The 26435-nt window shown below is 37.2% G+C and overlaps 1 long non-coding RNA gene across 1 annotated transcript in view; it reads left to right on the forward strand.

Annotated features, from left to right (window-relative positions):
• LOC103276603 overlaps window positions 1–25217 on the forward strand; it is a 32470-nt gene extending 7253 nt beyond the window's left edge. Inside the window, exons 2-3 of the long non-coding RNA XR_505378.1 lie at window positions 21351–21432; window positions 23691–25217. This is a non-coding gene — a long non-coding RNA (uncharacterized LOC103276603). The remainder of the gene's footprint in view (window positions 1–21350; window positions 21433–23690) is intronic.
• Window positions 25218–26435: the final 1218 nt, after the last annotated feature.

A 26435-nucleotide genomic window follows, 5' to 3' on the forward strand; every position in this document is an offset into this window, starting at 1 on the left:
GGCCCCTGCACTCCAGTCTGGGCGACAGTGAGACTCCAACTCCAAAAAAAAAAAATGGCTCTCTAAGACTGGAGTGAAGGCAATGATGATTGTAAGAAGTGGGTGTATTTGAGATATATTTTAGAAGAATACCTCTACCAAATTGCTACTTACAGGCCCCTGGCTAGAACACTTTTGGGAATTAGAACATTCTGTCAGCTCAGATATTGACAAGCTAATATTAACTAGGATGCTAGAGATCAGGAAAGCAAACTTCCTCTTTCTTCTTCTAAAATGCTTCAGAAAACGCTGAGGTTAGGAAAAAATCTGAAACCTTGGACAAGAGGAAATTCACGTTGTAAAGCTTAGTTCTCTTTGAAGAATATAAAATCCTAAGATGAAGAGTAGATGGGAAAGAGCTTTGTATTTGCTTCTTTATCTTGCCACATTCCAAGAGTGTTTTTCAACTTTGCAAAGTCTTCCTCAAAATCCTCATGTTCAAACAGGGAGGAAATTCTCAATTAGTAGTTCTAGTCTGAACACCCCAGTAGAGAATCGGAAGCAAGACTACAAAATAGCTTGTCCAAAGATTTTTTCTGCTTTGGTAAGGATTTAAACATTGTAGCATCTTTTAGTGAGTTTGTGGATGCTTGTGAAATATCTGAGCAATTCTTAATTTCCTTTCAGTGTCTGCTAAAAATGTTTTTTGATGACTTATCAAAGTTTGTAGTAGAAATATCTTCGATCAAAATATACTCCCTAAAGTAAAGATACTTAAAAATTAATGTTTAAAACAATTATAAGGCTTATTTGGACAGAAAATAGGTCCCTATACAAACTAGATGTTATTTTTCAGGGGTAATTTTAAATGTCTTTAAATACTTCCAAATCTCATAATGGTTATAAACTGCTAGAGAAGAAAGACCAGATCTATAAGCTTTATTTAATGTCAGATTAACAAATTCTTAGGTTTGTGTGGACTTCTGCTAGAGCCTGGATTTTTAAGATACTCAAAAATGTAAGAAGCTGGTTGGGTGGGTGCAGTGGCTCATATCTATGATCCTAGCACATCGGGAGACCGAGGCAGGTGGATTACTTGAGCTCAGGAGTTCAAAACCAGCCTGGGCAACAGAGTGAGACCTCATCTCTGCAAAAATAAATAAATAATTAGCCTCGTGTGGTGGCATGCACCTGTGGTCCCAGCCACTCGGGAGTTTGAGGATTGCCTGAACCGAGGAGGTCATGGCTGTGGTGACCATGATTGTGCCACTGCACTCCAGCCTGGGTGACAAATTGAGACCTCTACTCAAAAAAAAAAAAAATGTATATATATATATATATATATATATATATATATATATAATCCCGAAGACTCCCCATAATTCATTCCCACCATGACATTCTCTATGCTAACTCTGACCCACTTTGGGTAGAGGAACTCTACAGCAGTGAATCTCTCCTTCAGATCTGTTTCAGAATTTCAAAGAACATCACACTGTTCCCATTAACGAGAATGAAGCTTTAGAGAGATGGAAAATGTTTCTCCTACACTTAAAAATTAGGAGCCCTGGACATAATGAATAATTAGGGACTAGTCATAAGAGATAAGCAGGAAAGAGATTGCCTCTCCATGTTTTAGGTATTGGTCTCTACAGCAGGTTTAAAGCTAATGACAGATGTTGGTCCAAGATATATTAGCAGTTATTTTATTTGACAAACAGCAATTAGCTCACCTGGTTTTGCCTGCTGAGCTCTGGCTAAAGTTTAAAAACAACTGTGATAAGGCATCAAACTCAATTTTAAAAGGAATCGCTTGTAGAAAGCATGTGCTGTGTGTATATATGTCGGGAGAGTTTGGTGGAGAGGGATACCAAGAGTGGACATCAGTTATTGAGAATGTATATTTCCTTATAGGTCCTATGATGAAAATGAGGTAATATTTGAATGTCTTGGAGGATTAAAAAAAATAGTCTTAAGAAAATAGTCTTAAGAAAATAAGTCTTAAGAAAATAAGCCACAAGCACATGAGAAGGTACTCATCATTTATTAGCGGGGGAATGCAAATCAAAACCACAATGAGGTATACATCAAACTCAATAAGATGACTGTAATAAAAAAAAAAAATAGACAACAAGTGTTAGAGATGAGGAGGAGAATGTATGGACCTCCCATGGTTTGCTGGTGGGAATATAAAATAGTGCAGCAACTTTGGAAAATAGCCTGGCATTCCTCAAGAAGTTACATGTAGAATTACCAGGTGACTCAGCAATTTCCTTCTAGGTATATACCTAAAAATAAGGAAACATTTATTCACACAAAAACTTGTACATAAATATTCATAGAAGCATTATTCATAATATCCCCCAAATGGAAATAACCCAAATTTCATTTATTCAAATGAATGGATAAGTAAAATGAGTATAGCTATACAATGACATACTATTCAGCAGTGACAAGAAGTGAAGCACTGATAACATGCTGTAATAGGCATGGGCTTTGAAAATGTTATGCTAAGTGAAAGAATCCAGTCTCAAAAGACTACATAGTACATTATTTTATTTATATGAAATTTCCAGGATAGGTAAATATACCAGGAGTTCCCCAAAATAACCGAAATCATCTTTTGAAGGGCAGCCCTCTTGTAGTACAGTCCTCCCCTGCTAGGTAAGTATTTTAGAAGCACATCAGTATCGGTGTACCAGCTAGTGTTGTGAGAAGCTGCATTCGGCATCAGTGAATTTTTTTGGAGATTTTTCAACATGTTTGTCCACTTCATGATGGGTGATTTACAAGCGCACCTTCCCACATTGTGCTGAATGTTCAGTTTTTTTATTTTGTTTTATTTAATTATTATTTTTATTTTAAAGATGAGGGGTTACAGTTCAGGGTTAGGTACATAAGTCGTCATTATGTAGGTAAAGTTGGGGTGCCCTTATTGATGTTATGTGCCCCTCCCCCGGCAATGTCCCACAGCTACCAATCCCTTTCTTATAGTATTATGATAAATGTTCAGATTCCACTTATAAGTGAGTACATGTAGTACTCACATCTTTGTTTCTGGGATAGATCACTGATATTATAGACTCTAAATCCATCCAAGTTGTTGTGAAGTCCATAATTTTGTTTTCGTGGCTGCATGATATTCCATTGTGTACATGTACCACATTTTCTTTATCCAGTTCACTTTCAATGGGCAGCATGGTTGGTTCCACAATTTTGCTATTGTGAATAACGTTCAGCAGTTTTTGAACAAAAATGTCATGACCCCTGTACTCCAGTCTCACCCTGAGTGACTTTTGTTTCCTGGATGAAAAAAGTACTCAAAGGGAAATGTTTTGCCAGTGTGGAAGAGGTGTAACAAAAATGACAGAAGCACTAAAAGCCATCAAAATTGACAAGTTCAAATACTGTTTTGACCAGTGGGAAAAAACAGCATGATGGGTGTATTGCATCTAATGGAGAATACTTTGAAGGTGACTGAAACTTAAACATGTAAGAACAAATAAGTATTTTTTCATTAATCAATTCCAGGTTTTGGGGGGACCCCTCTCATATAGAGCTAGACCATAGATGAGTCTTTGTCAGAGGTTGGTGTCACAGGCACAGGAGGAGAGGAATGGAAAGTGACTGCTAATACAGTTTTTCTTGGAAGGTATGAAATGTTCCAAAATTAGATGATACTAGATGGTTGTACAACCCTGTGAATGTACTTTTAAAAACACGGAATTGTTTATTTAAATGGGTAAGTTGTGTAGTGTGGAAATGATATCTCACTAAGGCTGTTTTTAAAGAAAGTAAGTAGAGTTCGCACATTAGAGTTCTAAGCACAACAGTGAACCACAGTCGAACACAGTGACAGCCTTCAGTGATCTCTAGATTGTTCATAGTTTTGAAATTCTCACCTTGGTTCCTCCTCTTCCTGCCTGGGCACAACTGCTGCTATTCCCTGTGTGCCCAAATGGTTCTCTATGTGCTCAAGGAAAGTAAATCTTTTAAGTAATAACGTGACTATTAGCTAAATCAAAATTTGAGAGATAAATCTGGCAAAACTTTAAAAAAAGAAATTGCATAGCTCATTCCAAAATCCAAAGGATCTTCATCAATTTAGATAATTAGTAATTTATAATAGCTTGACTCTATATGTAATGATGAAATGAGTCAGTGCTTTTCTGTGTATATCCATTTCAGGAAATATGTCATGTTTAAAAATGTACACACATATAGTAAATTGTATGTGTATGCATATATGTGTGTGGAATTTTGAAATTATTAATCGGTTGAGATAAACTTTTTAAAGTGTAATCTCCACAGGAAGATTCATAGTATTCAAGTTTGTTTTAACACATAGGACCTGTGTTTCTAATGGAGAAGAGAAAAATACTTAGGAAAAAAAGAAGGAAGTATGACAAAATAATTAAAATACATAAAAATAAAAGAGAAAGGAGCTTGTCTGTCTCTGTCTCTGCTATAGGGTAAAGACCTGAGTCTTTTGCTTCTGAATAATGAATCCTTCACCCATTCTCCAGACTTCTTGTCCCCGGTGTCCCCTTCCTCTGCCTTCCCTGTGGCATTCTGGTTTCTGGACCCCAGGACCCCACTCCACTGGTATGACCAAGTCACTGCTTGGAGTTTTTGCTTCAACTTGTCATACAAGGTTTGGCTTAGAAAGCTGAACCATGAGCAGCTCTTTTGTTTAAGGCAGACAGTAATAGAGACAGATATTTTATGTAGTACTTATTAGCCATCAGACACTCGATGGTTAACCATGCCGATGCTAAAGAACTGGCTGTAGAACTACAATGCAATCTTGAATATTGACATTTCTGGTTCATTCACGTGTCTGTCAACTGTAACTATCATGGCAAATTAGTATCACGTAGGTTGGGTTCTTTGGTTCATGGGGAAAGCTTTTGTGTAGAATTTGTTCCTCAAAGGCACATGTAAATTATCATCATAGTTAATAAAATCATTATGTTTCTATAACATTTTTTCTTTTTTCCAGTTTGTGGCTTAATAGACAAATGAAAATTTATATATATAAAGTGACAATGTGATATTTTGATATATGTGAACATTGTGATTGCCACAATCATGCTAATTAATGTATTCGTCAACCTTTTCTGTGTTGAAAATACTTAAGATTTATCTTCTGGCCAGGTGCAGTGATTCATACCTGTAATCCTAGCACTTTGGGAGGCTAAGGCAGGAGGACTGTTTGAGCCCAGGAGTTCAAGACCAGCCTAGGTAACATAGTGAGACTTTGTCTCTACAAAAAAAATCAAAACTTAGCCAAGTGTGGTTCCTCATGCCTGTAGTCCTAGCTGCTTGGGAGACTGAGGTGTTAGCATCGCCTGAGCCCAAAAGGTCGAGGCTGCAGTGAGCCATGTTAGTACCACTGCACTCCAGCCTGGGTGACAGATCGAGACCCTGACCCAAAAAAAAAAAAAAGGTTTATTCTTTTAGCAAATTTCAGGTATACAATACATATTATTAATTATTGTCACCATGCTATACAGATTTGCTCATCTTATAATTCAAAGTTTGTGTTATCCTTCCATTTCTTCTATACTTATTGTAATTTCACATTAAAATCAAATTCTTAAGTTCTTGGTGTTTTAAAATTTACAATTCCTAGCTGTAATAATTTTGTAGTGCCAAATAAATGAAAATGGCATTATACCTAATATAACTAATAAAATGATATAACTATAATTTATTAATATATTGATACATCAGAGATTGCTCAATCTTTTTGAATGTTGTCTTATATGAAGCCTGTAAGTCTTTTTATTTTATTACACTCTATTTTGATTTACTTTTTTTTTCTGAGTAAGATCTGTAATAAATCACTTAGGAACCCTGATACCTTAATTGTCTTTCTAAGTCTGAAACTTTATTTAATCAACCTCTTCTGTCATTTTATCTTGTTGGTAATACTAAACATTCTCTAAATAATCCATCAGCATTGTCTCCATCCTCTCCTACCCGGCCCCGGCCATGGTCCCTCTCCAATTGATTAGAGGTCGCTCCCTTCCTCTCGGACTAACAGTGAGGCTGGCACTTGAGTGTCATGCTCGGTATCTAGATGAAGGAAAGTGTTCCTGGCCAACGTGTCTCCACAGCTCATTGATCTCCCTCTTGAGAAAAGCTGGTATGTCTCCGTGTAGATTCCTTTTTTGAATGATTTAAAACTTGATGCTGAGCTATATAAAGTCCTGTTTGGATGGCTGTGCCTTACAGACTGAGGGGCCTCCTGAGAGCTGTCACCTCTGCCTTTACAAAAAAGGGCACGCAGACCTTTCCATCTGCTGCATTGTGTGGAATTAGCTGTTGGTTAGAACTGGCAAAGTGAAAATCAGGGCTAAGAGGAGACTGAAGATGTCTTTGTACCAGTGCACAATCAGGAGGTGAGTCTGCCCTCTCCCTTGGAGGTTTAGGCAGACTCAATCTTTCTGACCTTGTAGCAGGAAATATTCATTATTTTTAAAAAGTAGTCGTCTTAATACAAACAAAATTGTGTCTTGCTGAGTCTATAACTGTTTTGCTGTAAGAAGAATAGGCATCATTAGGTCAGGCCTCTTTTAGAGCCTTACCGTGTTCTTCCCCTGGAGTGGTTATAAGGCATGAACTGGGAGATGGGATGATTGGAGTGTGTCCTGGAGGAAAAACCAGCAGCCAGCATGAGAGAGGGTCCTGATCCCCTGAGTTCCATTAATCCAAAGATGACCTTTGTTTCCATCGAACTGGGACTCATGGGAGGTAGAATGAGTAGAACAATAAAGGAAAGCTTAATGGTTAAGTATTTCATTAGGGTGAAACTGCGGTAGTAGTTGTGGGTAGCAGCTCCTGGTGAGGAGGCATGAGGGAAATACAGCGTTGTTTTTGTGGTTTTAAATAAACAGAATATCAGCTGTTGTATGAATGATTTAGTGTTTTGCTCTGTATATTTCAGCATTACTAATATTTCTATGTTGTTTTATAATATGAGCACCTGAGGCGGGCTGCATTTGCTATCTCTTTGAAAAATAATAAAAACTTAAAATTAAGTTATACCGTATAGCCATTCACTGTTTTTTTAAAAGAATAAGTTGATTACTCATGCTCTTTAGGCATTCATTTAGAATTTAAAATAACCAGAAGTAGAACCCCAACTCCTCTAAATTTTAATTTGTCAGGAAAAAGATGTGACAGAGATAGGCCTCTAAAATGTGTTTGAGTTAGGAAAAAGATGAAGGTAAGAATATGATCTCTTTAATCTTTTAAAATATTCTAATTCTTACCATATATTTATATAATACATATTTTGCAAAACTAAAGCACATCAGAAATAAAAGTGTGTCCATAGATATATACACCATTTTATGAGATGAGATTATTTTTAAAAAATGAACCTCTGGAGTTCAAATTCTTATGGGCTAGTGGTGAACATTTTTGGAAAGTTTGATAAAATTCCATTTGGCCACTTTAAAGTTTTCCAAGTGTGGAGGGAGAAGTAAATAAGATGAGACATAATTAAACACTATATTTCATCAGTTAAGAGAAGTTCAGATGCTCAGATAATGCAGTAGCTTTCATTTCAAACATCAGACTAATTCTTAAATTCATGTGCTGTTTTTAAGACAGAAGCACTGATATTTCTGTACTGTGTATGTAAGTTTATTTTCTACAACCTCTGATTAATTTTCTAAACATTTTACAAAGGCCAAATAATATAAATTATAAGAGCATGTGCTTACAGTTAAAAAAAAAACCAAACAAACCTGGATTTGACATATGTCTCTGACGGTATCTGTGTCATCCTTGACAAATCAACTTACCTCTCTGAATCTCAATTTCCCCATCTGTAAAATGAAAGTTCTGAAAGTACCCAGTTCCTGGAGTGAATTCAAGGAGACACTAACAATGTATTCACTGTCCCTCATTTTACTCTCTCTAAAACCACACAGATAAATCCAATTCCTTGTTCTCTGCAATGAATCTTCTGGTATCTGAAGTTAACTCTGAAGATACTTCCGGGTTTTCTATTTCCTTAGCATAACATCCCCAGTCCTATTCGTTGTTTTGGAGTCTCTTGACACTTTGCTGATTCATTTAGCTTCCTGCTCATTCTGACCCTCATCTGATATTTTAGCTATGCCCTTGCTGGTACCATGATGTATGCAACAGATTACACATCTCAACTTCTCGCCACTTCCTAGGACTTCACCCTCTTGCTCTGGGAGAAATTTCTCCAAACTGGACTATTTCAAATCAGTTTTTCCCATCCTAAATTGATGCTCCAAGGAATGTCTATCCTGATACAAATCCTGGGAAGCATGAGGGGAATAGGAAGTTAAAGATGTTTTTATTCAGATTTTCATTTTCCTCTATAATTGTTCCCCTAGTGCCTCCTTCTACTTTCTTAGAACTCTGAGCACCACTTCTGTATTCTTCACTCTAAACTTGTTCATGCATTTTATTGAAGTCATTCAATATGTATTTATTAAGTGCTATATGCCAGGCACTGGAGTTATGAACAAAACCAAGTCCCTGCCCTGGTGGAGCTTACATTATAGAAGGAGAGGAAGATCATCAATAATTATATGCTGGGGCTCTGACAAAAAGTAAAGGGCAAAGGGAAGACAGAGTTACAGGAGGTGGTTTGTTTAGCCAGGCAGTGTCCCTCTGAGAAGTGATATAAGCAGGGACTTGAAGGTGAGGAAAGAAACTATTGGCTATCTGGAGGAAGAACATTCCAGATGGAGAGGAGCAGCAAGTCCAAAGCCCGAGGGAGTTATGTGTTTAATTAGGAGGCCACAGTGGCTGGAACAGAGAGAGTAAGAAGGGAGGCAGAAGATGAGTTCAGAGAGAGAGCATTGGAATCACATCGTGAAGACAGGACTTCAAGAAGAAGGGTGTGGTGGCTCACACCTGTAATCCCAGCTCTCTGGGCTGCCAAGGCGAGAGGATTGCCTAAGCCCAGGGGTTCGAGACCAGCCGGGGCAACTTGGTGAGACCTCATCTCTACAATAAATCAAAAAATTAGCCAAGCCGGGCTCGGTGGCTCAGCCTGTAATCCCACGCCTTTGGGAGGCTAAGGAGAGTGGATTGCCTGAGCTCGCGGATTCGAGACCCACCTGGGCAGTGAGACCTCATCTCTACAATAAAATCAAAAACTCAGCCAGGCATGGTAGCACATGCCTGTAATTCCGGCTACTCGGAAGGCTAAGGCGGAAGAATCGCTGGAGCCCAGCAGGCGAGGCTGCGGTGGCCAGGAGCGGCCACTGCACTCCAGTCTGGGTGACCGAGTAAGACTCCAACTCAAAAAAAAAAACAAAAAACTAGCCAGGCATGGTGTCACGTGCCTGTAGTTCCAGCTACTTAGAAGGCTGAGGCAGAAAGATCACGAGAGCCCAGCAGGTCGAGGCTGTGGTGGCCATGAGTGTGCCACTTCATTCCAGCCTGGGTGACAGAGTGAAACTTCAGCTCTAACAACAAACAAACAAACAAAGGAGAGCATCAAGGAAGAACAGTGCGTAGTACTGCTAGTGCTAGGGTGAGAAAGATGAGGACTGAAAATTGACCTTGGATTTGAGATCTTGGGGATATTGGCGACATCCACAAGAGCAGTCTCTGTTAAATGATTAGGGACAAATGCCTGATTAAATGGGAGCAGAGAAAGTGGAGCCCATGACTATAGGCAACTCTTCCAAGGAGTTTGTATACATAAAGGGCCATAGCAGAAAGAAGAGCTAGCTGGAGGGGGTGTGGATTAAAGTTTTGTTTTTGTTTTTGATCGTCAGATAAACAGCATATTTGTAGCCAGATAGAAATGATCCAGTAGGGAAAAAATTGTGACCCTTGTTCTCTCTTAATGTGTGTTTCCTTGATCCATTCCTGCCTTGTATCTCCCACATCTTAGTCCTTAATTAAGCTATTCTTCCTCTTGCATAATTCTAAACTATTATGATATAAATAGCTTTGTGCTACTCTTTTATGAGTTTTACAGAGAGGAAATTGGATGAACTCTCTATAAACTAATTCCTATGTCAATAGCCCTTGAGCTCCCCCCCAACCCTCTCAAAAATAATCTTTCTAAAAAATAGAGCACAGATGATCTATACACATCATCTCAGCTAGTGACATGTCAAAAACCACAGTATAATCCCAATAGAGTTTAACTTTATAGCTCACTAGCTATAATCAAAAACTTTTCTGAACTGTATGCAAAAAAAATCACTAAGATTAAGAAAATATCTTAACACAGGTGGAAACAGTAAAAGGATGTTTGCATGAAAAATGTCAAATGTAGTCAACTGCATGATTCTCCTATAATAAAAGATGAACTTTGCTGTCAAATATGATTTTATGAGAATTTTGACCATCATGTATGGCAAGAGTTTTATTGTTTTTTTTAATTTACTATCATGTTAGTAGAATCAGTGATTGCCATTTTACTATTTTATTAAAATCTAAAACATTCTCAATATGTACAGAAAGAACATTCTTGCTAGACTTAAGGGGCATGTTAACTAAGCTACTTTTGTAAATTTCATGTAAATCCAAGTCTAATATGGAATTAAAATAGTCTTACTGCAAGACCCAATTTCTGGTTCAGAAATTTTAAAATATTTGTGATAAACAATTTGATCATAAATTTTAAAATCATAACATGTATATGAACAAAGATATTCCCATTTTCAGAGACTGTTAAGTTTCTTATATTAGCTTTTTAAAAAGTTCTACATAACAGCGTTCAGATTTCTAAGATTATTTTCTGATACCATATTAAGTTCCTTGTGAAAGAATAAGAAAAGAGGGTATTCTTGGTTACAAAATAGAATCTAGGCTCTTTATTTACAAAATGGAGTGTGAACCTGTATATACTCATCTACTCTCCACAGCAACTGTATTTTCTTTCTCAGTAGCACATCCGGAGCTTGTCTGAGACACTAGCCACTTCTGACTGCTTTAGTCGAGACTTTGCCATTTCAGACTGCAGAGGAAGTATCCAAACTGCCCTTTCTTCTAGATTTTTAGAGTTTTAACCCTATATCAGATTAGATCCCCCAAAAATGTGGCATACTTGAAGCGTGTGTTAGCATTCCTTCCTTAGAAATGCTTTCACGAAGTTAAAGCCTCATCTCAGTTTTTACTGAGGATTTGTGTGGGGGAAAACAATGGCTATTGAGAAATTTCTCTATTTTTAAATTTGTACTGACTACAATTTACATTGACAACTGTGTCAAAAATTCCTCCTAGAAATTAGAATCAGGGAAGTATGGTGGTATTTTTGTCTTCTCCAAATGAATCTTTTCCACAGATGAACACTATCACCCACCAGGTTTCCACTACTGCCTTTGCTTGAATTTGTCCAGTTGTCCAATAAAATTTCTCCTCAGCATCGGATAAATCACATGTACTCATTTTTCTAGTTTCTCTTCCAAAATCAACCATTAGAACTGACACATTTTATATCTTCAGTGTTGTGAAAGATTCAGTCTTTTGGAATCAAATGACTTTAAACAAATAGGAATAAATATAATAAATAATACATATAGGGGAATATAGTATAAATGTATGTATAATATACAACAAATATGTATAATAAATGTAAGTGCATATATTCACATGAGTAGGAAAGTAAGGAAATAAATAAATAGAAAGAAGATACTGATGATTGCATATTTATTAAACAATGTAAATGTTGTTTTTGTTTTTTTTAATTTTCCCTGACATGCTGTGCTCCAGGACAGGGGTTCTAAAAGGAGGTTCCTGGACCAGCATCAGCATCACTTGGGAATTGTTAGAACTACAAATTATTGACACATGCTCTAAACCCACCGATCATGGGTATAGAAACCAGAATCTGTGTTTTAACAAGGCCTTTGGGCAATTCCTATGCACACTGAAGTTTAAGAGCCATTGTTCTAGGTGTTAATCAATAAAAAGGTGAAGACAGTTCAAAACACAAGCTACACTTTTATCTGCCTCTTTGCCTTGCTGTTTGCTTTCTGTCTTGCATCCCTGCATGCTCTCCTTTCATTCTCTTTCATGTCTACACATTGTGAGAGACAGCCCAGTGTAGTGGTTGAAGCAAAAGCTGGGGAGATAGATTGTCTGTTTGTCTCCATTTGAACTACAAGTCGGCCACAAATTGGTGCATGATCCCGAACAGGTAATTTGATCATCTTAAGTTTCCTTTCCTCATCTGTAAAAGTTGGGTAACAATGATATCGACCTAAAGAGGTTATATCAAGATTGAAAGGAGATAATGTCTGTAAGCCCTCTGAGCCCAGCGCTTGGCATATTATAAAGTCTTGGTGAAGTGTTAGCTGCTACTGTGTTGAGCCAAGCATTGTGTTCGGTGTGGGATACAGAAAGGAAAGATACTGTCTGTCTTCAAGTGTCTTTTAAGACGCCTGTTCTGTAGATATCTCTAAGGAGAGGGATATTGAACTTGGGAAATAAATTGGAGGTTGTCTATTCCAACCTACTTTCCATTGTAGGGATATTATGTTTACAGTACTAATAGGTAGGCATTAAGCCCTTGATTTTGTACTCTTTTTAGTACTAGGGTGATATGGAAAGAGTACAGGCTCTGAGCCCCAGGATCCTCATCGCTAAAATAGAATGGTGGCATCTCTCACATTTGGTCACTGGGTGGCCAGATGAGATGGTGCACATAAAGTGCTCACTCCTTCTGGCACACCACCAGCCCGTCGCAAATACATTTTCTTCAAATAAAAAAGCAACCCAGATATTTTTTGGACATCAGTGATTGTTAGGATCGTTTTTCCTGTTCTCAGATTAAAATAGTTGCTATATAAATTTTAGCAGTTGACTGTGCTTCAACCATCTTCAATGTGACACTCTTTTAAAAAGAAGTATAACCATATACAAAGTCACCCTGTTATCTTCTCTGAGCATATTTGTTCATTGTAAATTCATCTACATGTCCTCTCATACAGCCGTCATTTCTCTATCTGGTCCATAGATGTCTGAAGAGAGATTCCTTAAGTGCCTCGATGAAATGAAGATGTATCACCTGTATGTCATTTATCTTTCCCCCTAACCTAGGAGCTAGTGAGGCTGTGTTGACAGGATTTCACATTGACTCCTTACAGGATCCTAATAATCATATGTTGAACACAAAATGAGTGTCTCTGTAAGATAAGGTAGTATAGTATCTTAAACTATTTCATAACCTTAAATTTGATGTACATTCAAACTAAATTGTTATTTACAGATGGAATCTGTAAACTAATAAATCAGTAAACTCAAAGGTCAAGCCAAATACTCATTTTGGTTTCAAAATGTAAATTGGTCATCCAGACACATTGCTTAAATGTTTACCGGAAGAAGGAGGCAAAAAATAAGATATTTTGATCTAGGCTCTTGTTATTTATCACAGTTTGCCTCTGTGACTTTTCTTTTAGCATAATCCTAATTTCCCTGTGTATCATCATTTATGCATTGAGTCATCTATTTTTCAAACATCTAGTGAATACTTTCCTGTGTGAGCATTAATGTGATGCCCCGGGAATGTAAAGATGACTATATATGATCTCCCAACTCATGGTTCTGTATGGTGGACACTCAGGGAACACCATAGAGAATAAGGAGAAATTAGACTTAGTGGAGACATACTGTAAATGGCCCTGTATACTTACTAAGGAACTTAAACAGATTTTTCTTGGCAAATAACTGGCTGAGATGTTTCCCATGTTTTTGAAGGATGGATTAGACTTTACACATGGATACCAGTCTTCAGTGTATGGCAGTAGTTCAGGTGACAGGAGGAGGCTTGCGAAACAGTGACAGTAGATTTAGAGAGGTTGGGAAAGATTTTTAAATAATTACTGAGGAATAATTCGCAGAACTTGTTTACTGTCTGCATATGCAGGGGTGGGGTGGGGGGAGCAGACAGAGGGCAAAACTAGAGGTGTGGATCTAAAGTCTGAGTCATGGAAATGATAGTTAGAATTACAAAGTGGAAATTTCCGACAGATTCCATAGAGTTAAGATGAGAGGCCTGGCAGGGGAAAAAAATAACATTTGAAGGGAAAGTAATAAATAAGCAGCAGAAGAGATTAAGGAAGCATTCCAGAAAGAGAGTTGGAAAACTCAGAAATTCTCTGAAGACGAAAGGATTAGAGAATTCAAAATATTAGAGACGAGTTAACCATTTCAGAGTTAGTGTGGTGGAGACTAAACTCTAGAAAGCCTGGAAGATTTGCCAGTTAAGGAAGTATTTGAAGGTTTTTTACTAAGCACAGTGAGCAGCAGATGTGAATGATAATTATATGCCTGTGTGGCTTATTTGTTTTAAAATGAGGGCCCAGCAGGCATATTCATCCACACCCATCTTATCTATAGCCATTCCAAAAATATGGGGAAAAGATCATCATTTCTGAAATAGCTCACCCAAGAATTGTAATGTTCTACATCTTCTAGAATCTTAAGACAGTCATCAAAGAGATTTGGTTGAATGCTCTTTCTTGTGAATAAATGATCGTTTTATATCTTTTCACCCACATATGTTTTACAAAAATTGTCTCAGGACATACCGATACACATAATATCTGTGTATTAACTTTATGTTAATGGGAGGAATACTTCTATGGTTTCTGGAGTATAAGGATAGAACACGCATATCTAATTGTCAAGGAATCCTAGATTTGAGACTGTGAATATTCCTCAAAATTGAGCTCCTATTGTTGGTAGAAGTGACAGACTGATTTTGTGTGTTACTGTGAAGGGAGAGGAGGAATAAAACGTGTGTGGCATCTGTGCTGGCTTCACAGTCCCACGAAGCTGGGTCAAGGCCCCTCTGGACCTACAGCTCAATGTCCTTCGACAGTTAATGTCCATTGGGCATGCATGTAGTCCCTTCAGCACTGACACTTGCATCCAACAGCTCAAAGGTTTTGTTAAAAGCTTAATTTTCTTTGGTCATGAGGTACTTCACACTTACTCTAATTATTATCTGGTTATCTGTAACCATGTGGGGTGTAAATGCAGTATTTTTTCTGAAAAAGTCTAAGATTTTCAATGATAAGATTTAGAAATAGGCGCCTGGGAAAACTTTTGGTTGAATTTTGTTCCAGTATATCTCAGAGGTTTGGAGTTGTGTACATGTGTGTTTTAAGTCATTGAAGTTATACAGAAGAGAAGACAAGAGTCAGGAATAAACTTCTTCATATCACCTTTAGTCCCATAAGACTTCTGATATTCACTCCCCGTCTTTATCTGGAGAAAGGGACTCACAACTCTTAACCTGGTATTCCTAGCCAGCCTTTGTCCAGAGTCTCTGTTGCCTCTGTCTCTCCCTCTCCCTCCCTTGGCAGGGAGGTGTGTGTGTGGACGGGGGGAGGTGGGGGTGTCTTTCTCTCTCTCTTTTTCCTTTTTCTTTTGGGGGGAAAAATACTTGAAATTTGTTGGCAGACATGATGGCGTTATGTTTCAGTGAAGAGCACTGTGAACTGGTAGTAATGATAATTATGTCTACCCTTAGTTTATTGTTAGAAGATCTGTCTCTGCTCTATCAGGACCTCAGACCTGTGACATCCCAGCTCCACTCTGCACTTAAATCTTTCATGGGCTGGTAGATTCCAGTGGTGAACCAGGCTACTCCCAGAAAGCCAAGTTGGAGCCAACAGAAAATGAATTCGTCTGCCACAGATACTTATTTAGACCAAATTATTAATGTTTAGTGGCTCCCTTTCTCTTTCGATTGAATGATGAGGGCATATCTGTTTTCTTGATAAGATTGTGGCCAGCTTGGCGTTTGTTCCTGAAGGTAGATGAAGATATTCTGCTTGCAGAGCAGGCTGCAGGGATGTCTGGTTTCTTTTCTCTGTGTCTGTGCCGGAGTGTATCTCCCTTATTCATCTTGCAAACTGTTTTTAAACTTAATCACACTGAACTTTTTGTATATGTTTGCCTGACAATAAATGGGTCTGGGGCTAGGGAGCGAGCATGTAGAGAAAAATGCATCTTTATTAGGAGAGAAATGAGAACCATTCTTGTTGTTTAGAATAACCCTTAGTGTAAATGAGCCCAGCTAGAGTAAGGATAAAATTGGAGAAACTTCATTTGTTTTGAAAAATACTAAAATAAAAATAATGGGAATTTAAGACTAGTTTTAACAAGTCCTATGATAAAGAAATATTTTTAAAATGTTCTCACATCGGTCTTCTCTGTGAACTTTAAAAATACTCAAATTTTCTTTGCTTAATAGCTTACTTTTATGCTTAATATCCTAAAACCAAATGAAGCTGTTGCCATGTAGAATATTTGCATGTAAAAAATAAAAATTCCTATTATATATTGAGATTTATTTAGCTTCTCTTTAGGTTACATTTATAAGTTTATTTTTTTGGAAATACATTTAGTATGAGGTTTTTTTTTTTTTTTTTTAAGAAAAAAGCAGATTTGGACTTGAGTTTTAATACTTACAGATGATTTCTTTTTATCTGGCCATTTTTGCCCAAGATCTACAAAACAGTTTCCATTGAGGGATAACAGATTCCTATTCCTCCCCAAATGCTTCACTTCTCCTGTAGGTAGTTCTCCATAGCTTCACAAACTGTCATTACTCATTAATGATGTCACACTTCTTCACCTTGATAAGCTTGAATTTCAGGTTTTACATTCATTCCAGCATTACTTTCTATCTTTATGGACAGCCTGCTGAATAAGCAGGTGGGTTGGTGCAATATGACTAGGTGTGCAATATCTCAGAATCTTATACTCTTCAGAATTTGGAGCTGTGATACTCGCCTATCTATCGGACTTCCGGACTCCCTAACTATCCAGACACAGCTGTGAACCCTGAAGTATGTGGGAGTTGGGGGGTGGGGAGAAGCCCCTGTGATAGCTAAAATTACTGCCTGCAAGTCCAGGAATTCTATTCATTTAGCTAGGAATAAACTCGGAGTCTTATTGCTCTAATTTGAGGCACCATTCAAATTAGCTTCATTATCTGGTTTTCTCCTCTAGAGAAGATAAAAATTATGAAATGGAGATTGAATTTCTACTTAAGGCAGACATGCTGTCTCTAGGGAGAAGTGATCATAGCCTGCCGTCCTAGGAATAAACAGAAGATATAAAAAGTACACACAAAATCAGCAAAGTATGGTGTTGGATCAATGGATGATCAGGCTGCCTTATGTATCTTAGGAGACCTTAGTCCTGAGGAGGGTGACCCTATATCATAGCACATTACAACAGCGATATTTCCAAGAATGAACATGGGCCATCAAGTAAAAGTTAAATCATTCCATTTGTTTAATAAAATACATTTTAATTTGTTTTAAAAAAAGACTTTATTCAAAATTGCTTATACATAGCTTGGTCGTTAAAGGGGGCAAATCTGGAATCACTCATTCTTTCATTTGTTCATCTCATTCTTTCTGGGTATTGCCAGAGAACTTTGCATTTGGGTAAAATTTTTTTGCTTATGTTGGTCACCTACTCTGTTTCAAACCTGATTCCATGTGTTTTTTTGTTATTCCTCATAATTTAACTCTCCCTGAAAAAAGAATGTCTCATGTTCTTTGATTACTCTTCGTACTCTATTTAAGAGATAAGTACATACCTTTGAAATTTATTCAGTGTAGTTTTATTTCTGAAGTTTCATAAATGATAAAAGATATTACATCAAAACATTAACATAAGCATCAAATTTTATAGCCATTATCTACCATTTAGTATCCCTTTCTTCCATCTAAAAGATAATACTACATTTCCTGTTTTCTAGTCTCTGCTTTCTGTGTGGTTTTTTCCCCCAAATCACTAAAAGTGATGAATGAAGTTTCTCTTCGTTATCATATGGTTTGGTTTTGCTCATATTTTCCTTCTGTTATCTAGATTGCTAATTAGAAGTTGCAGCTATCAAAAGGAGTTTACTAACAGATGACATACTAAAGCTTTGACTTCCCTTTTTAGTTTTCTAATAGAGCAAACTTTTGCTTCACAAATGCCCAGGCAGCCCCTCTTTGTGTGAATGCAACCACATTAAAAAGAATGTGTCTTCATGAATCAGGCACAGGAGTTGTGTCTCTGCACAATATCCTCAGACTCCACCAAGACTGGAGGTTAAATTCAAGTTCAGGCAACATTTGGAAGCCTTTGTGCTGTCTTCTTGAGCCCTGCTCTGGTCTCTTCTCTCCCTATATGCTGCTCTCTTCACAATGCTTGCTTTCTCTCTTTATAAACCAAGTGTGGTCTCTCCTTTTACTACAGAATATATTGGTCATTTTAATTTATTGTTTGAAATGTTGTCTCTACCATGCCTTTTCACTTAAATCCTTTCATGTCTCGGTGTGATGTGAACATCTTTCTTCTACTCACCTTAAATGTTAGGCATTGTTGAGTAGGGAGAGAGGCAGAAAGCAAAAGGGATGGAGCACGCACAAACAGTTACTCAATAGACCTAAAATTTCAGCTAATGAAATCTGCCACGATAGCCCAATGGAGAACCTGGGTAGGAAGACACAGATATTGACGGCTGGCTCAGACCCTCTTCATACCGACTTTTCCCTCATTATTTTTCTTACTTCTGCCAATTCTGGCAACATATTTGATCTCCAGGGACACATTCTTTTTTTCCTGGCTAAAGTGTGGAAAAATTTCTTGTTGTCAGAGTTTTGTTGAAATAAAATTGGCATTTGGAAGCAGCCACATTTGCTAGGAAGCTTAGGAGGAGGGGTGGGACTCACAAAGGACTGAAGGGTATGAGAGTCTGTGGTTGAGTTTGTGGTCTGCTAAAGTAGAGAGGGCTGAGAAAGGCTCACTGTCTTGTGGGGTAAGGGGTCAGTCGGGCAGTTCAGCTGGCGCTCCAGGGAGTGTTAATACCTCAGTTCTAAGTTCCTGTTTCTCAAAGTGGTGCTCACAGGCCACCTGCACCAGATTCTGGTGGGGGCTGCATCCATCTGAAAGACTGAATCCGAATATGCAAGTGTAGACCTGGAGAGCTGCATCTTAACGCAGTCTCCACAACTCTTCTGAATTAGGAGAGTAACTATTCAAGGTTCTAGTGTTCAGTTTTCTAGCTCCCCAGATGACTTGCATGTGCATAGCCAGAGGCGCTTGGAGTGAGGTGACTGACTCACACTAGTCATACACATATGAAGCTGAGGCAAAAGCAGAAAGCCAGTCTGAACTGTTGCCTGCAGGAGGGCGGGAATCGTACGGCACCAGAAGGGTCACCTATCCTCTTCTTTCACCCTCAATCCATTTTCCTTTTCCAAGAAAAATATGAGTAATTAAGATAATATCTGTGAAACCGGGCTCAGCTGTCAACTTGCTCCAGAAAGATTTCCATAAGCCCAGCCCTACACACCCCGGGAACTTGCTCTGGGGACACAGTCATACTTTATACAAACCTAGGTGGTTGACCCTAATGCGCCATTGTCATTTACATGCTTACAAGTGTCTCCTATTAGACATTGAATTTCATTGTCCTTATAAAATCGAGCCATGCCCCGTGCCTGATCAGGAGTTATTGCTCCATAAATGGTTGTCAAATGAATGGATGAGCTAGAAGATCTCCTGAGGCCTCCTGGAGGCAATTCTCCTCAGTTTTCATCCTTCCTGCCATGAGGAATGACTGTGTTTTTGTGTAAAATTAAATATGTTTGTATTAGACTTGGATTCCTGGGATTCTTGCAAAAAAGTGTTTTGAGAACAAAATAAAGAAGGTAGGGAGAAAATTAAGATGCTTTGGGGATCTAAATACTTGTGAAGTACATTTTATTTTTTTAATGCCACAAAATGCTTTAAAGAGCTCCAAGTAAATTTAAGAAGGGATCTACTGGATTTTGGCTAAGTGCTAAAAAAAAGTTTTCTTAATTCTCTATCCAAATACTTCAACTTAAATTTACTGGTAGCTATCTCAGAGGAAGATGGGAACTCTACAGTCCTTAGTTTGCTATAAAGAAACTGTTTTTGTCTTCAAATGTTTAGAGGAAGGATTAAAGGCAATTTATGGCTTGGGTAGAAAGTAATAAAAGTGGTAACAATGGAGTGTCTTCTAAATTGTCATCATGTTCTGGAATTACTAACAATATCAGCCCAGCAGGCATTTTATGTCTGAAAGGAATTACTTTCATTTGTCATGTTTTAATGTAAACTATAACATCAATCTTGTAGCTACAATACTGAATTGTTTGTTTCATTCTATTGTTTAAAAAGAGAGGTTGATTCAGTTACATAGGACATGAATTCTGTCATTAGACCTTTTGCCACAAGGGTCAAGAAATATTATTCATTTATTTCAGGAAAGTATGCTGCAAAATCTTTATGAAATGTATTTTATTGAGATCTAGCCACACCCTTTTGGTTTTTCCAGAAATACCCCATTTTTAATTCCCAGGGAAAAATTCCAGTAATAAAAAATAAATCAACCTGATAGGTTATTTTCCTTCTTGTAACTACTTTTTTTATTAATAAAATCCCAGTTTATAGATTTCTTACTATTTGTTTAATTAAGACATTTATAACTTTTTATAGCTACTTACAATTTATAAAGAACTTATTAAATACAGTTTACTCAATCTTTGCAACAACTCTGTATAGTAATTATAGCAATAAATTAATATATAACAGAACCTTTTCACTATTTGAATGAATACTGAGGTTCATGGATATTAAGACGTTACCAATGCCAAATAACAGAGCCAGAACTTAATACAGGACTTATTTCCAATTATCATCTTCCTTTGATTATACTTCTGATAAATTGAATACTGTTTTCCTTGACCTATATGTTTAAAAATAAATACTGGAAATGTTACAACATTATTACTCCTCGCTCCCTCTTTTCTGTTACCAATGAAATGATTGGTTCCCACGCTTGATGAAGCTAAATTTTTAGACTGCTCAAGTATTCAAAATTGCAAATGACTTTCATCCATGGATGTGTATGGAGTTGAAAGTTAATCTGAAATAATTTTAAATAAGCATGCAAACTTTTGTGTGACATTCTTATTATTTTAATGCTTCTAATTTAGGTCACAGTGCCATTTCTACTTCTCTCATAGAGTCAATTTCAATACCGTCACCTGAAAATAAGAAGTATTTCTTTACTTCTTGTGTTTAGGATTCCTTTTATGTAGAATGAAATGTATATATACTCTGCATAGAAATTCTTGTGTGTTTGTATACTATCTCATTTGCTCATCCTTGATTTCAATCTAAGATCCTTGAGTGAATTAGCTCTGTAGCTCTAACAGCCTGGACTTTTAAATCAAATGTCACCTATCATTCCTCTGTATGTGGTATTATTTTCTTCAATAGAGTTGAAGCTTGCTCACTTACTATGGGGTGAATTGTGGTGTGATCTGTGTAGGGTTTTGTTTAAATACATATATCTTCTCCCCACTCAGAGTAAAAGAAGCCGAAGAGGTGTGTAGGCAGAAAAAGGGAAAATCACTTTACAAAATAAAACCAAGACACGACTCTGGAATTGTAAGTATTTAACTTTACTGACTTTTCACTTGTGATTTTCTTTGAATTTTTAAAACTCTGTTTTCATAATTTATACTAAGTCACATAATAATATTTTGATTATTTTTCTCTAAAGTTTGGATAAATAATGAGCTGCTGACTTCAAGAAACTCTTTTTCCTTGTGCCTTTGATCAAGCCCATATTCTGAAAGAATCTTGATGTTCGGTATTCGAAACTTAAGAATTAAGATAAATCTACAAAGGGTGTGATTTATGTGACTGTGTACATGTTGGCAGGAAGGCAGGGGAGGCCATCTTTTACATCGTTACACACAGATTGTGGCACAGGCTGCATTTGAACCCAGAGTGACTGTTCTCATTGGATTAACTCCCAAGGAGATCAATCTAAAGCATGTTGCTTTGCCCAGGGTACAAGGACCTGGTTCATGTCCACAGATGGTTCTACTGAGTTGCTGCTTGCCAAGTTATCAGTCCTTAGACTGAGTTGAACCAGCTTATCTAAGTTTCCTTCTTGCCCATTCCCTCCTTTAAAATAAAATGCAAATTGTACACACTGGGAGGGAAGGGCTTGGTTGACATGACAGGTTTTTCCCTTGCGATACTAAAGACATTTTATGGAATATTTTGAGGGATCATTACTAAGGGCCACAGTGTAAGCAAATGGTGGTGTTTTAAATGAAAAGTTGAGTTAGGCCTTAAAATAAAGATCATTTTAAACTGGGTCAGTCTAAGTCATTGAAATGACAAAGACATTAAAATAACCCAAATTGAACAGGCTATTTAGAAAATGTTAGGAATTACGTCTTCATTTAAAAGCCAGTTTTCCTTCAGTTTCTCTGTATCAAAATTGAATCTCATTTAATGATAAGTACTATATTATTATTTAGTTTATTTTCTGCTTTTTTCTGATTAAAGTTCAATTCTAAAACTATATTGAATGAGGAGAAAGTTATTAACTTCCATCATAGTATCATATTATCATAATAACAAGAGAATTGGGGTACATTTACTATGAAATGAAACAGTCTTTTCGGCTTTCATATTTATGTATTTGTAGGATTGAGGATGAGAAAGGTGAGTTGGCATACTTTCACTTTGTTTAGAAGTTACATTTTATCCCAATCTGTAGGCTGTCTCCCTGCTTTCTTGATGGTTTCTTTGGCTTTGCAGAAGCTTGTCAGTTTAATAAGGTCCCATTTGTCTATCTTCTCTCTTATGACCTGTGGGTTTCGGGTTTTATACAGGAATTGGATGCCAGTTCCAATTTCCACGAGAGTATTTCCTTCCTTTTCTAAGGTTCTTATGGTTTGAGGTTTTACATTTAGGTCTCTGATCCATTTGGAGTTAACCTTTGTGCGTGGGGATAGATAGGGGTCCTGTTTCAATCTTCTGCATGTAGTCAGCCAGTTTTCCCAGCACCATTTACTGAATAGGTTCTCCTCTCCCCAATGGTAGGTGGTGGGGGCTCTGTCGAAGATGAGTTGGTTGAGAAATTGAGCCGGAATTGCAGGTGTGCGCTACCACGCCTGGCTGATTTTTTGATTTGTTGTAGAGATGAGGTCTCGCTGCCCGGGTGGGTCTCGAACCTGCAGGCTCAGGCAATCTACTCACCTCAGCCTTCCAAAGGTGCAGGATTACAGGCTGAGCCACCGAGCCCGGCTAGTTTTTTAAAAATTTTTTGTAGAGACAAGGTCTTGCTATGTTGCCCAGTCTGGTCTCGGACTCCTTGGCTCTAGCATCCTCCCACGTTGCCCTCCCAGAGTGCCGGAATTATAGGCATAAGCCACTGTGCCTGGTTGAAATTATTGTTAAAATTTTATTAAAAAAAAAAATTAGACTCAACATAGTACATAGTTTACCCTATTTGGCATCAAAAAATATATTTGCTAAAAACAGAAATACACATACAGAATTTTTTCTAAGTGATGAATTGTATACTATTTTCATTTTCCCCTTTCTATGTTTTTGAACTACCTTTACAATTTTCCATAGTGACTATATATTAAATATATAAAAGGTCCAAAAAAAAGTTACATTTTAAAAACTTTTTTTCTCAAAAATATTTGGTGATTTGTCTCTGAAAATTCTGAAAGATAAAACAGATTCCACTTATATTTTTTTCCTGTTTGGATTGGTAGATCTTTCACCTTTTACCAAAGAATTTGATCCACATAAAAAGGTCTTCTTTGGGCTAGTCTAAACTTCTTTCTTTTTTAAAAGTTCTAACTATAGCTTTTATCTCCTATGTTTGTTTTCAGAAAGCGAAGATAAGCATGAAAACCTGAACAACGAAAAGCAGAATGAAAATGAGTCATTTCAATGACTTTCACAGAATTCAGCTGACCTGAGGGTGGGAAGGAAACTACATCGTTCTGATCATCTTTCTTCTTGACCTCTTACATAACCTTTGTGTTTTCTAGAGAGTTCACTAATTACTGAATTTTACTGTATATTCGTGTAATGCAAAATCACTAGACCAGTGGAGAATCTGACACCTTTTCTTTTTGTAAAAGTTTATGGTATTATACCAATAGACCAAAACAGCATGTAAAAGAGGCAGTATCTGCACTAATTCTGAACATGCTAAACATTAACTTAAAATGTACTTTTATGAGAATATTCCTTGTCACCACAAAAGCACTTTCCTTTCTACTGACAACCAGTACTCCACATCACAGCAGTTAGATATATGGATAAAATGTTATTTCTAGTTAATTGTTCGTATCAATTTCAAGTCTACATGTACATTTTCTATTTCACAATTTAAGTACCCTTTATATATCATAATCAGTGCTTTCCCAACTCTTGGGTGGCTCTCCATAACTATATATTTGTGAAAAAAAGATTTTTTTTTTTTTTACTCAAGTCAGATGATGAGTAGAAAGTATGGTAGAAGAAAAACTCTTCCCTATTTTATTACAGGCAAGAAGACAAGTTTTAAGTTTAATGAGTGCTTTTGTCCTTTGAGACTTATAGAAAAGTTCATCTGCAACAGAAGTAAATTAAAGATGTGCCTCCCTATCACTTTCCCATCTCACGTCACAAAGAAAATTTCACTCAATATTTTGAAGGAATTTAAATGAACAATGCTCATAAAATTGCCAAACCTGACTAATTATTAACAGAAAAACAAACAAAAACACAGTAAGTTTTTGACTGGATTGGCATCTCCCTAGAACCTGTTGAGTAAACATACCTACCTGAGTATTTTGACGTGATTGGGGTTATCTTTCTGTGTTCCGGTAGGTGATTAAAACTGGGAAATGGGAATGTTGTGGTTTATTATCTAAAGGAGTCTAGGAAAAGGTTTGATTTGATTTTACTTTCCCATTCTTTCCAAGAATACTTTAAAGTCAGTTCATAATGCATTGTGGTAATTTTGTCTAACATTAATAGTTGTTTTTTTAATTGCTTTTAAAGATATTTGTTGGGAGTTAATGGTTGTGGATAAAGGGGAGAATTTGTTGCTATTGCAAAGCAATTGTGAAAAACAACTTAAAAAGAAAAACAATATTCTAAATCATAACTCTGTTTGTATTTATGTAAAGTATAGTCTATTACCTTTTAGTTTGTAGTTTAAGTGCAAAGAAATAGTAGTGGATTTTTTCTGTTGTTGTTTTGTAGTCTTCCTCTTCCCTCAGTCCCTTCAAAGTGTATATTACCATTCTCCAATGAAATAATAGGGCATTTAACAAAGATCGCTATGTGCAATACTGTATTTAGTGTTTCTATTTCAATTTTTCTAGGATGTTAATTTATATGAAAATAAAATGAATAATAAAAGAGTTCTGAGTCTGGTGTGCATGTTGCATAAGGATACTTGCAAACACAATCATTATATTTATTTATTTATTTGTTTGTTTATTTAGTTTTTGAGCTGGAGTCTCACTCTGTCGCCCAGACTGGAGTGCAGTGGCCGCTCCCGGCCACCGCAGCCTCGACCCGCTGGGCTCCAGCGATCCTTCCGCCTCAGCCTTCCAAGTAGCCGGAATTACAGGCATGTGCTACCACACCCAGCTGATTTTTTTTTTGATTTATTGTAGAGATGAGGTCTCACTACCCAGGTGGGTCTCAAACCCACGGGCTCAGGCAATCCACTCACCTCAGCCTCCCAAAGGTGCGGGATTACAGGCTGAGCCACCGAGCCCGGCACAACCATTATATTTAACATGAGGTAGGAGACTGAGAAAGGTGGGAAAAATAAGTTTGGCAGTCTCCATGTTTACATGCACAAAAAAATGTGCATACAATTTCAGGAATTCAAATCAAAAATGGGCTGAGCATGGTGGCACATGCTGTAGTCCCGTCTACTCTGGAGGCTGGGAAGGAAAGATCACCTGAGCAGAGGAGGTTGAGGTTGTGGTGAGATATGATCAAGCTACTGCACTCCAGCCTGGGTGACAGAGTAAGAAGACTTTGACTCAAAAAAAAAAAAAAAAAAATCAAAAATTTGAGCTGAAGCCAACCGATGATACTTAAGTAAGAAATTCTGATAAATACTTACTTTTAAATGTCTTGAACTGGGATCTTTTTCCAAGTTCCAGAATACCTTCTGGTGATTTTTCAATTGGATGTCTCACCATACCTTAAAACTTACCATGTGTATATTCAGACTCGGCTTATCATCTTGCCCCTCATTTCTGCTTGTTCTTCTGTGTTATCTATCTCAGTGAACAAAGCTACCACTTATTCAGAAACTCCAGCTCATCCTTGACATCTCACTCAGCGCCCAGTGGATAGGATGTGTCCATTTTTCTCTATCTCCTCCACTAAAGTCCTGGTTTAAAACACTCATGAATTCCTTTAATAACCTATTAATTGCTCTCATCTAAGGTTTGCACCAAATTTTTCTTTAAATTGCAAATCTGCTTATTTGAATTTTGTAGTGACCACCTACACCAAGATATGTGGTCTCCAGATACTATCCAATCCTTAATGTGACTGACAGAATCCTGAGTGATCCGGTGCCTACTTACATGTTGAGTTTCATCTCCTGAGTCAAA

The sequence above is a fragment of the Carlito syrichta genome, unplaced genomic scaffold, assembly GCF_000164805.1.
Source record: "Carlito syrichta isolate Samal-C Ts95f unplaced genomic scaffold, Tarsius_syrichta-2.0.1 Scaffold316271, whole genome shotgun sequence".
In the NCBI taxonomy this organism is placed as follows: Eukaryota; Metazoa; Chordata; class Mammalia; order Primates; family Tarsiidae; genus Carlito; species Carlito syrichta.